The sequence below is a fragment of the Oryctolagus cuniculus genome, chromosome 6 (assembly GCF_051225735.1).
Source record: "Oryctolagus cuniculus isolate XC-2025 breed Fujian yellow rabbit chromosome 6, ASM5122573v1, whole genome shotgun sequence".
Classification (NCBI taxonomy): domain Eukaryota; kingdom Metazoa; phylum Chordata; class Mammalia; order Lagomorpha; family Leporidae; genus Oryctolagus; species Oryctolagus cuniculus.
This window is the reverse complement of record NC_142872.1, coordinates 44,635,308-44,648,673: the sequence shown is the minus strand read 5'-3', so window position 1 is coordinate 44,648,673 and position 13,366 is coordinate 44,635,308. Positions and strand designations below refer to the sequence as shown.

At 41.0% G+C, this 13,366-nt stretch overlaps 1 protein-coding gene across 8 annotated transcripts in view; it reads right to left on the bottom strand.

The window, feature by feature from the left end:
- SGCD (sarcoglycan delta) overlaps nt 1-13,366 on the bottom strand; it is a 1,076,594-nt gene that overhangs the window by 412,383 nt on the left and 650,845 nt on the right. The gene's annotated exons all lie outside the window — the stretch shown is intronic.

Here is a 13,366-nt window from a genome sequence, read left to right as displayed (position 1 = left end):
GCATTTTTTTTTTCAGATAGGTAGAATTTCAAGTGTAGCATTTAATTCTCATTGATACAGAGTCAAAACAGAAATTTTCTACTGTCAAAAATAAACTCAATTCAGCATATGTAATTAAAAACGTTCAGTACGATTTCTTTTTTCTCAAAGGGAATTATGGAAAATAAAATTAATGAGACTATTTGTATTAGTAGATTATGTATACCATGTGTGTCTCCATGTCAGTTTTCTACCTTGCATGTAGCAATTATCAATAATTCTTAAAATTCTATCACAATTGCCAAAGGAGGCAATTATCTCTTTATTGTCAACGTAGCAAGGCAGAGCGACAAATAACTATCACAGGAGGAGGCAATCAAAGGCCATGCAACCAAGAAGTGTCATGCAAGACAGCTTATTATCAACAGTATTCTTCCAGGGCATCTGATGTCACTTACACAAACTCGGAGTTTAACTTCCTTTCATTCCACATACTTAATCATATTTTTACCTTGTTTGTATTCCTCATTTTAAGGTTTTCCTGAGCTCTGAAATTATTTATCCTTCAAGCTCCCAAAAAGTCAGATCTTACACTTTTCTCACTCATAAAGCAATAGACCTGCATAAGCCAAGTCCTCAGGGTTCCCCACCGCAGACACAATTGCAGGACTGAGTTCACCAGGAGGCCCAGTCACCCAAGTTCCACTGGGAGTGGTTTTTCAGTCTATAGAAAGGATGAGAACCATTCTGACAACTGGTTAAATGTAGATGTGCTTAGATCTCATGCCAAGAGTTTCTCATTTAGTAAGTTTGAACTGAGTCACAGAAATTTGCATTTTTAGCAATCACCAAATCAGAGTCTGGGAGTCCTGCTTTAAGCATCAACTCAGACTCCACATAGAGGTATCCTGGGCCCACCTCCACCTCTACTCCTTGTCTCTTCTCCCTGGATTATTCATCCTCCTCCGACCTCCCTCCTTACACACTATACTCTCCCCTTCACACCTATGCTAAATTCTGCTAGACTTTGCATTTCCATTATGCTCTTTGAGCAAATCCATTATTAATTTTAAGAGAATTTGGTTTTTGGTTGTTATTGGTGGTGGTGGTAGTGTCTTTCTGTTTTTTTTGTTTGTTTTAAGAAATGATAGTAAATAAATCTGCTGGGCTCTTACTACTTGTCAGGTTCTCTTCAAACGATTTTCATATACAAGCAGACTTCAAAATGTTCATGGATACTTGAATTATCTTTTAATTCTATTTTTCCAGGGAGCCTTTGAATCCTCCTTGCACTAGCAGAAACCTTACAAGGTGGTTATCTATAATTATTATTAGAATTACACTGTCATTTAACAGTTAATAAAACCAAGGCCCAAAGTAGGTGCAGCAATATACTTCATTTTATATTACTTTCAGCCTTTGGTTGCTTGGTCACTAAACACATACAAGTCTTATCTACCACGGAGAAAAAATAAGTCAGCTATCTTTGTTGCCCTCTACTTTTTGCTTTAATTTAATTTCATTAATGCCCAGGACTTCCAAGCCCAGGGAATCTCACCCAACTGCTGACAAGGCCCATTCAAAAATCACTCACAAGAATTCTGCATGCTTTTTTAATGCAGTCTCTGTGGACCTTCTCAAACATGGGCAGTATCCACTTTGCTTCTACCTGACAACTACCTTTGTTTGGAATTCCTGACATTGAAGGTCCAAGACCTATTTTTCTAAATCTGATTGTTGCCTGTTTTTCTAAATTGTCCTCTCTGCCTCTTTCTTCCAAGCTTGCGTTCTGAGTAGGTGTTACCTATTTTCCTTCAGAGATAACATTCAATGTCATACTCCTCTTGTGTACTTCTATGAGAAGATAAGGGAATTCCACTTTATTTAGCTTCCCATATCAACTTGAACTTATCAAAATGCCTTTCCCCCACCTACTCACTCATCGAACTCTTATATTTTTTTTTTTTTGACAGGCAGAGTGGAGGGAGAGAGAGAGAGAGAGAGAGAGAGAGAGAGAGAGGTCTTCCTTTACCATTGGTTCACCCCACAATGGTCGCTATGGCTGGTGCTTTCCCAGGAGCATTAGCAGGGAACTGGATTGGGACTGGAACACCCGGGACTTGAACTGCTTAAAGTTCTGGGATGCTGGCACTACAGGATGAAGCTTCATCTTGTAAACCACAGTGCCAGCCTCAAACATAAATTTTTTTAAGTGAGATAGATAATCTCTGTGAATATAGCCTAAACTTTTCTAAGTATTGAAAGCATCCCTGAGGGGCAGGCATTTGGCACAGTGTCTAACACAGACTGCGATGCCCACATCCCATTATTGAAGTGCCTAGCTTCTACTACCAGCTCCACTTCCAGTTCCAGCTTCCTGCTAATGCACATACTAGGAGGCAGCAGATGATGATTCAAACAGCTGGATCCCTGTCATTCATACGGGAAAACTGGTTTCGGTCCTCAGCTCTTGGCTTCTACCTGGTTCATCCTTGTCAGTACATGGAAGACCTGTCTGTCTCTCTCACTCTTTATTTCAAATTTAAATAAATAAATAAATAGAAAAAAAGCTCCTTAAACTCCAGGGGCATGTAATACATTTTTATCAATGAATAAGTAAATGAGTGGCAGTCAAGTTAACGTTGAGTAGCAAAATATACTCTAAAGCAAACAGTAAGTGGCAGTGATATCAAAAGTAAAGACATGAAAACTTCTACAGTTTTACCTTTCCAAAGATGCATACAATTGTATCATTGCTAAACAGGCTTAAATCCAAAGCACTACTCTACATCTCCATGATGTTATTTTGTTTACCTGTTCATAAACAAATCCAAGTGACTTAAAGATGATCTGCTTCTCACACATAGAGTGTAATACAATTGCACTGTCCACATAGTACAACTCTTTGTATTCAATGGGAAGGGACTGCCAACAATCAAGGCAATGTCCGAATATAAACGACCCATATCCATAGGCTAATAAAACGCAGTTTCCAACAGTAATTGTGTATTTGCACATGATACTAAAGCATGGCTTGAGAGATACAGACATTCAAATATTCATACTTGGAATCTCATTGTATTATAGAATCAAGGTCTAAGGCTAACAGGAAAAGAGCCATTTTTATAACCTGGACTGGAGAAGAACCTCTGAGTAGGGTGTGTGGCCCTGTATCACTTCTGTCGTGGCAGGCACAATGAACACCTCAGTGACTTTCTCATTCTCATGTAGTTTCTTCCAATGGCCAAGGACCTGAGATCAGTCACAGGGTTCCTGCAACTTTGTATAAAGCCCACAGTCACTGTGAAGTTGCCACAAAGAACCGGAACCAGGTCCATCGTAAGTGGTACCTAAGTGGTACTTCAGCCATTGGTCCTCAAATTAAGGAAGCCACCCTGAGTTTCAAGGTCATGAGTCCAGCTTCTCTGACAATCCCTGACATCCTAACAGATAAAGGAGCTTGATCATATTTAGCTGATCATAACTTCGTCGCTTGTTTGCTTTCCTTTTTATATCTGGAAGGTGTCAAACAGCTACTACCACCGTCTTTAACTACCCTTCTTCCTAGATTTCATCAGTAGATCTAAGAATGATCAAAGGTCTTGGGACAGAAACAAAACACTGCTGGAGTACTTTGGGAGGTTAAGTACATATTGCACCCTAATTCAGTTGTAAGCCATAACTTTCTGTGTGCATTGTCTTTTCATTCCAGTGCATTTGTTCTTCAAGAGGACAAGTATTTTCCCTTTTCTTCCCTCCAAGTCACAGAACTATCTAAAAAATCATTACAGTGTCTGCATTATCAATCTGCCATGCAATAATATATTATGTTTTCAGGGACAATACAAAGATATAAGGAAATAAGTAAACATTGCAAAGATGTATCAATGCCATCATATTTGCTGGTTTTTCTTTTTGGATTCTAAAATTTTACAGGCCATGATCAACTCTACCCACAAGGTAGAGATGAGAATACAGAGGCACTGACAGACATTTTATTAATGCTTGCTTGGCTTTGCTATCTACTGGGCTTCATAACAACTTGTTTCATAAAGCAATCCACAGGACTGTTGATGAGTGCAGCTCTCTGTTCAGTTGTGTACCACAGAGGAAACATGACAGAGGACAGACCTGTCCTTCAAGGAATCTCCCAGTGCTTATCTATTTCTTTAAATATACAAAAAAAAATGTTCTTACATAATTTACTATGTACCAGGCATCTCTGTAGGTCTTTTTTTTTTTTAAAAAGATGTTATTTATTTATTTGAGAGGTAGAGTTACAGACAGTCACAGTTACACACACACACACACACACACACACACACACAGAGAGAGGGAGGGAGGGAGGGAGGGAGGGAGGGACAGGTCTTCCATCTGCTGGTTCACTCCCCAAATGGCCGCAACAGCCAGAGCTGTGGCAATCCGAAGGCAGAAGCTTCTTCCAGGTCTCCCACACAGATGCAGGGGACCAATGACTTGGACCATCTTCTACTGCTTTCCCAGGCCACAGCAGAGAGCTGGATTGGAAGAGGAGCAGCCGGGACTAGAACCAACGCCCATATGGCATGCCGGCACTGCAGGCAGAGGATTAACCTACTGTGCCATGGCACCAGCCCACCTAGTAGGTCTTGATGCTGCAAGGGTACTCCAAAAAGTTCATGGAAACAGAAATAAGACAAATATATTTTTAGTTCACAAGATTTTTGAACCTCATACAGTTTTTCTTGTCATAAGCCATTTCCATTAATTTTTTGAAGACCTTCCAAACAGGTTTTCAAAAAATCTGAGAAGGATTACAATTCTTCATCAATCTCATATTTCATTGGGGAGTTAATAGACAAAAAAACAAGTGATACCATTATAAATAAAGTTACGTGAGGCCAACATTATTGCACAATGGTCTAATCCACTCCCTGTGATGCCATCTTCCTATATTGGAGCAGCAATGTGAGTTCGAGGTCCTCTGCGCCTGAGCCAGCTTCCTGTGAAAATGCCTAGGAAAGGAGCAGCAGATAAGCCTAGCTCTCGGGCCTAGGCCACTGCCACTCACGGGGAGACCTGGATGACGCTCCAAGTCTCTGGTTTCAGCCAGGCCCAGCCCTGAGGCTTGAGGCTTTTTGGGGAGTTGACCAGCAGAGAGATGATCTATCTCTCCCACTGCTTCTCCCTTTCTCTCACTATGCTTTTTCTAATAAACTAAATCTTAAAAAAAAATAGACAGTGAAGTTAGGAGCTAGGAAGGAAACCAAGGGAGTTCCACAATACTGAAAAGAAATAACTCTCTCTGGTCACAGACTCATTCTGCCAAGGCGACAATTAAGGGGAGACCCACCGGGGGAGCAAGCTTTTCAACAAAGGACGGGGCAGACCCAACAACTTTATGGGCATGCTCTCAGTTTGGAATTGAATGGGCACAGGGCATAGTGTAAGAGTTAAGTTTGGTAGGAAGTGGGGTCATCTTGGTGGTTAGGAGTGGCAAAAAAAAAAAAAAAAAAGAAAGAAAAAGAAAAAACAAACAAACAAAAAAACTGATTACTACGATATTTCCAAAGAAGGTAAGTGACAGAACACAGGTAAGCCAAGGTTTTCTGGTGATGGCACATAATAAAACTTGCAAGGACTTTAACAGGAATTATGTAACTATACAATTGTAACCAGGTTGGAGGAGGAGGAGGTTTCAACAAGTTCATGGACAATGCAATTAAAAGACAAGTTTAGTTCTGTGCAAAGAAACTGAAATCCATGCAAAGCTTTTCTGTGATCCACATGTCCATGAACTTCTCGAAGCCCCTTGTGTACACAGCAGGCACGTGTTCCCTCCCAGACTTGTTACAGCTTTCAGAGTTTGCTGTGAAACCTGAGTCATCCTGGACGATCTTGGCACATAATCAGTCGTCCATTGACCATGCTACTTTTGAGGTCTCTGGTTTAAAACTATTTCCTTTCAAGGGCTGTTTTCATTCAGCCACACATACAAGTCATCAGCATTGGATTGCTGATGTTTGGCAAAATTTAGATGACTGTAACAGACTCATTTCTCTAGGTTTTGACCTAACAATCAACATTTTTCTCAAGTAAAACTCATCCTTTTCTGTAAATTTGTTTTATGTGAAATAGCCCTGGGTTGGCACCTTCATTTAAACAAATCATCTAAAAGTTAGAGACCTAAAATATAGAATACCAAAGAATTGAAATACAGACATGTTTAGACAACTAGTACTAAAAAAAGTAGACAAACACACATCCTTAGAGCATCAGAGAGCACACATTTTAAGCGAATTCTGGCATTCACACTTTCAGCTTCTATCCACAGAAGCAATCATTATTTCCAGTTTTTTTTCTTACCTTACAGAGATACTCAGATATACAGCCTTTGTTCCCTATATATGTTCAATGCATACATACATTTATATTTTTCTTTTAAATAAAAAGAGCATATTTAAAGCATTGTTCTAAATTTAATGTGGTTAAATTAACATAAATAATGGTCTCATAAAAACAAAATCCATTTATAGCAACTAGAACATAAAATTACAATGATGTATGATATTTAATTTAACCAACTCCTTAGAGGTGAATATTAAGGCTGTCTCTAGTCATTGTCTGTTACCTACTATCATTTCAAGCAATAAATACTGATTATCATTACTACTGGTACTTCATACCCAGCAGGCAGAGAACTAACTTTTGGCGTTTTAGATCTTATACACGAGTGGAGAAAATGATCAACAAATAAACATATGTGCATCTTTTGTGCCTATTCCTGGAAATCAGTGTTAGTGAAAAAACCATTTAGAAGGTGAGAGACAATGTCAGGAGCTTCCACTCATAGGATAGTCTGGGAGAGTCTCGCAGTAGTAGAGAGATTTGAAGAAAGAAAAAATAAATTAAAAAAAAAAACACAAAAGAGCAAGAGAATAAATCACGAGGGTACCTGGAAAGCTCTCCTGTCCAGGAAAAGTCTACAGCAAGTGCAAAGGCCTAGAGATGCAGAGTGGCTTGGTACGTTTGAGGCACAGTATGGCTGGATCACAGCGAACCAGAGAGAAAATACAGCTGGGCGCAGGCAAATGGGGCAACCCACTGGGTCGAGTGACATGCAGTAAAAATGTTATGTGCACTACTGATTGGGACAGTAATCACTGGAGAACTGAGGCATGAGAATGAGGTGATCACATTTCACTTTGGGATCAGTCTGGCTGCTCTTGAGGAAACAGGCTGTAGGGCCCAAGGATGCAAGTGTATGGAGTTACCACTGGCATCTCCCCAACAGGTGACAGTGCCCAGGACCCGAGTAGAAGTGGTTGAGAAGGCAGAAAAATTGCTATCTGTGCAACCTATTGGGAAAGTAAACCTAAGGAGGAATTGCTGTTGCCTGAGAAATAGGAGGTGAGAAAGCAGAGGAGTCAAGAAGAACACCAAGATTCTGGGATGAGGAAGAAGCGAATGAAGGTATCATTTATCAGGATGGGGAGCACTGGGTGGACAGGAGGCTTTTAGGGCTGGAGAGGAATGCAATGTGCAGAGGCTGGGAGGGAGAAGACTCCTCTGTAGTCTTGAAATGCGCATCAGATTCCAAGAAGATGGTGTCACCACGGCACTTGGAAATGAATCTGGAATCCAGAGGGAGGAAAACTGAGCTCAGGGACAAATGTTTACGTTTCCAGCATGTGAATATTATGAACACGCACCTTGCATTTAAGTTTAAAATACTTATCCCTAATGGTCCACAAAATATTTTAGTATCATTGTGAACAATGAAACTGAAGTGTGAAATAACTCAGAAGTTTCTTGTAGAAATATATTTTTGAAACACACTAACATATTCACAGTAGGCATTATTAGATAAACAAGGGCCTGAGTCCCTGACAACACTCTAGGGATATATATTATTAAGACTGTTTCGTATGTAAAAAAAAAAAAAAAAAATGAGGTTCACAGGAAAATGTGAACACTCCCAAACCTCTAAGAAGTTGGGTAGGCTCTGGTCTTAAATAACTCCAAGGCCATTTTCTTTCTATAACACAGAATAAGGCTAAGACAGCTTTCCCTGAATATTATCACATTACTTAAAAGGACTATGAACCGGCACCGCAGCTCACTAGGCTAATCCTCCGCCTTGCGGCGCCGGCACACCGGGTTCTAGTCCCGGTCAGGGCACCGGATTCTGTCCCGGTTGCCCCTCTTCCAGGCCAGCTCTCTGCTGTGGCCAGGGAGTGCAGTGGAGGATGGCCCAAGTGCTTGGGCCCTGCACCCATGGGAGACCAGGAGAAGCACTTGGCTCTTGCCATCGGGTCAGCGCAGTGCGCCGGCCGTGGCAGCCATTGGAGGGTGAACCAAAGGCAAAGGAAAACCTTTCTGTCTGTCTCTCTCACTGTCCACTCTGCCTGTCAAAAATAAATAAATAAAATAAAAAGGTTGGAGGTGCATTTACTACAGAAGACATCTAAAGGGGCTTAACTAGTGCCACCACCTGTCACGGTTGTGTTTTCCTTCAGGTGTTCACATGACATTCTTCCAAGCAATTGTAATAAATGAACGACAAAAATCAAAGATCTTTGATCTCATCCAAGTGGGAGGTAGTAGTGATTGGTCAGACAGCAAACCATCTAGAAAACCGAAGGAAAAATGTAAAAAAGAAAAAAACAGGGGGCAGAGCTGACTTCACAAAGAAGGTAAATATTTGAGCAAAGACTTGAAGGAAACTCAAGAGTTTTGAAGACTCAGCTCAGTATCAACACTCAGAGACGGCAATTTATACCTGGTCCTGTGACAACAGAACACACATGAACAGGAAAAATAAGAGCTTCAACACCCAACTGCAGACTTAATCATGTCGTTTTCACAGGCAAACAATGCTGCATCTGTCCCATCCCAACGACATCTGTGGCCAGTTTTCTTCACAGGGGCCACACATTCTTCTGTGATGTATGAGGCCAGCACTTTTTAAGTCCCCACGGACTCTGACCAGGATCAGATAATGACAATGGCAGGCGAGCTACTGCAGCTCTTCTGTGAACTGGGGACCACGCTGTGTAATAGAATAATAATGAACATGACTCAAACACTTAAGATCAGAGAAGGAGACACATTCTTGAAGAGAAGGTGGATAATAAGGGTCCAAATCCTTATTTAACAAATGAGAAAACCAGGTTCAGCGAGATGAAGTGGCTTAATCAAGACCACACAGTAATTTGGTGATAAAACTGAAGTCGGCTCAACCGACAATAAATGCAAATTCCAGGCTTCGGTCCTCTCCACTTGAACTCCTGTCTCCTATCATTTTCATCAACTACCACCTACACACTTTTTTGTACATTGCTTAAAAACAAATCACACCAAAACCATCAGTTTCCTAACACAATGAAAGCATCCACAGATGGTGACTTGTGCAGTAAGCAGAACACTTCTCAAAGCTTCACCTAAGTTATTTAACCCTCATAGACATGGAAATATAAGGGAGGCACAATGGTCAGTCCTGTTTTACACTGAGGCAACCGAGAAATCAGGTAACTTTGAACTCAGTTTGTTAAAAATCTAGCAAGTTTTTGAAGGCGGAGCGTCTCACAGAGGAAATCCCATTCTGTCAATTCTTCTGTTAAGAGCTTCCAGATATATATGAATCATTGTTCAGGGCACCATGCTTACCAACTAAAACTATATTTTTGTAATTGTCATTATAATTTCTAAACATGGGTATTTTTTAAGTGAAATTATTAAAAAGATTTTTGTTTAAGTATAGGCATTTTCTGCCAGGAGATAAACCATCTTTGATTTATCTATGAAACCCATAAACTTTTACAGCATCATGAAAAACAGCTACAAAAAATTAGGCACATCCTTCCATAGTGATTCAATAGTTCCATAAATTAGCATTGATCTGATAGATTCTCCCTTGACAATTGTGCTTGGCAAGAATCTTCAGCTATCACCCGGGCTCTCCAATGCTGAAAATGAAATCTGTGTTCTGAAAGGAAATGCTCATCTCATTTGTAGCCTTTTTACTTATTTTTGAAAAGAAATGAGTTTCCAAAAATAGGCATGACAATAGCCAAAATGTATTATGTCCTATACTAAGCACTTGGCATGCTACCCTGTATGTCTGCATGTATGTAAAATGTATTTATGTCTATGGAGGCATAATTTAGCTCAAAGGAAATACACATATTAACCATTCACATAATACATTTTACAAATGTGTACATCTTTGTAAATAATATTCTAACAAGATAAGGAATGTTCCCATTACTGCATAAAGTTTCCTCATGCCCCTTCTTCATTAATACCACATTTCCTAAGGCAGGTACCATTCTCCTTTCCATTACATTTAATGTTTAATATTCTTGTAATCTTGTTACATATCCAGAAGAACATCTAAGCTGGTGACCTGGGCTCCTGGCCACCTTGCTGTTATCTCACTCCTCAATAGATACTTACTCTATGTCCATGGTATTCTCAGAGAATTAAGTCACAATTGAATTATGCTCGAACTCCTCTCCTGTGCATACAGAATGCTACTGTGCTTGAATGAACTACCCTTGAGAGAACTGAAAAAAAGGGTCCCTCAAATCAGTGCCCATGTTCTGGCTTTGAGAAATCCTACTGAAAAAAAAAAACACACTTGACTACCATTCACACCTACGGACCAGGAAGACAGAGCCACTGAGGGAAGTGGGCGGGTGCCTTCTCAAAGGGATGTGAGCCTCCTTGACACCAGCAACCCCTGTGCTGTGGCTAATTAGAACAGAGGCACCCAGCTCCAGTTTTCTGGATGATCTATGCATTTACATGTTTGCATGCTATCTTTAACTGTTTTGTAAATCTGTCAGTTAAGACAGAGACCAAAAAAAAAACAAAAACAAAAACAAAAAAAAACAAAACACTTTATGTGCACGCACTTAGGTTGCCAAAATGTGACCTGCTATTTAGATTCCAGTCCGAGAAACTAACGGCTGATTCTGTCAGAGACAGCAGGGAGATTATCAAACTCCGAAGGACAGAGCCAACATCAGCAGTTGAAGGACTATTTTGACATAGTAACAATGATACTGTCCAGACTCGGGTCTATTACCAATATTCCTGATCCTAGGAAGGAAGCAGATAATGACTTTGCTGAGTACACACTAAACAAACAATACAGAGAAAACAAACTTTCGATGGGAAGAGTTGGAAAAAGAAATGGCAGGGAAGAGCTAGAAAGAATATAGCAACGAGAGGGAGGAGAGAACATCATAGGTGGAACTGAAACCAAGGGAACTCAATGTGGCTCTGCTCCCCCAGTAATTTGAACTTCCAAGCAATCTTTCATTAAGGGCCCCATGCCCAGGACCACAACCTCAATCAGAGTTGGTACAACTGCGTGCTGGCAAATGACTTGCTGGAGAAGGGAGCTAACTCTGATATTTATTTACTGTGAGCTCAATGAAAGCAGTGTCAGTGGCTGAGTACTTTAATCCTGCCAAGGGACTGCAGTTTCCAGGCACTCAGAATGTAATATTGGAAAGTCAGGGTGCTCGCAACAGAGTCTGATCCTATCACCCTAGCAAGGGAAAGCGGTCTGAACAGGAGGGAGTCTTTAATCCCCAGCAATACAGCTTTTTATCAGGGAATTGTGTTGGCTTTAATAGGTGCCACTGCTTAATCGGTTAAAAAAGAAGAATAAAGCAATTGCATCCACATCCACCTACACTACCTGAGCTCCGTTAGTATAGCCACCAGCAAAGACTTCTGAGCAAAGCCATCTCTCAAGATTTATACGCTAAGTGAACCACAGTGACACATTCTTCCCCCAGCCCTGCAGACCTGTCTGAGAGGCAGGGCAGGGGCCACAGCTTACAAGCTTTCCTTGCCGGGAGGCAGATCCCACTCTCCAACAGGAATTTTAAACAATAATGAAGACAGTCACCTTTCTGTGTGGCAGCACAGGTGAAATAAAGGTGACGGTAGAATTGGTACAGAAATCCAGCCAACACAAACACTAATTTAGACAATTCAGTAGAAAGCCTTCTCCCGATTTTGTCTTCACTCTTCATTTGATCTGTTTTTTTTTTTATTATTTTTGAGATTTTTAAAATATACAATATATTCAAAAGTTTAATGACTTCAAAAAAAAAAAAAAAAAAACACAGTCCAGCAGGAAAACAAGTAAAGGCTACCTAATGAAAACAGGTTCAGCTTCACATATGTAAGTTTTAAAATACTCACAAAGGAGATGGCATTGTGGTGTAATTGGTAAAGCCACTGCCTACAATGCCAGTGTCCTATGTGGGTTCTGGTTCAAGTCACAATTGCTCTACTTCTGATCCAGCTCCCTGTTGATATGCCTAGGAAAGCAGCAGGGGATGAACCACCTCCTTGGGCCCCTGCACCTGGGTGGGAGACCGGGCGTAAGCTCCTAGCTCCTGGCTGTTGGCTTGGCTGCTGTCTGGCCCAACCCTGGCCATTGTGGCCATCTGAGGAGTGAGCCAGCAGATGAAGGTGTCTCTCCCTCTATGTAACTCTGTCTTTCAACTAAATAAAATAAGTCCTTAACAATAAGTCAATCAAATAGACACAATCATTAAAACTACAAATAAGGGAGACCAAATGGTATCTGTCTTTCTGTGTCTGGCTCTCTTGATCTCCTTGTTTCATTCTCTGTCAATTTGCATGGTGCTATCTCAGTTAGCAATAACTGCATTTACATTCAAAATATGGAAGCATTTATTTTGCCTAAAGGGCCATGCTAAGTGCATTATGTGCTGTGCTCAAAACACACGATAGCATAGATCATAGTATGAATGGTCACTTTCAAGATTAAAAAATTGGGGCACACAGAGGTGACAGAGCTTGCCTAAGGACACACAGCCAGGATGCCGGCACAAGGCAGGCTACAAATGCAAGCTCACTTCACAGCAGCAACACTCACCTCTGCTGCAACACCATCCTACCTCCCGTTCCTCTTCCTTCCTGTGCTACCATCATCCACTTCTCCAGTTAGGAGAGGCAGAGGATCCTCATCATGAAACATGCAGGGCCAGAGAGGAGTTTTGGGGACCATATTTTTCTCAGGAGGAAGCAAACAGTGCAGAGAAAGATAGAAGTGTGGGTGAAATAATTCAAGATACCCAGCCTCGGGAAAGGAAGACAGAGATTTTCTTAAGAAAATGGAGGAGCCTTACAACGGCCAACACCGTAGCAGCGGACTTCAAAAGATGCATGGAAAACTGCAAGACAAGGTGCATTTTGGAGGGACTTTGTGAAACCCCTTCCTAGGCTGTGACCAACAGAAAACATTTTAGTGCCATTTTACACATGGGAAAACCAAGATCCAGAAGAGAGTGGTCCAGGGCCTTTCCTGAGGTTTCTCAACACTGGATCCTCTGCCTCTCCTGAGCACACTCTGCAT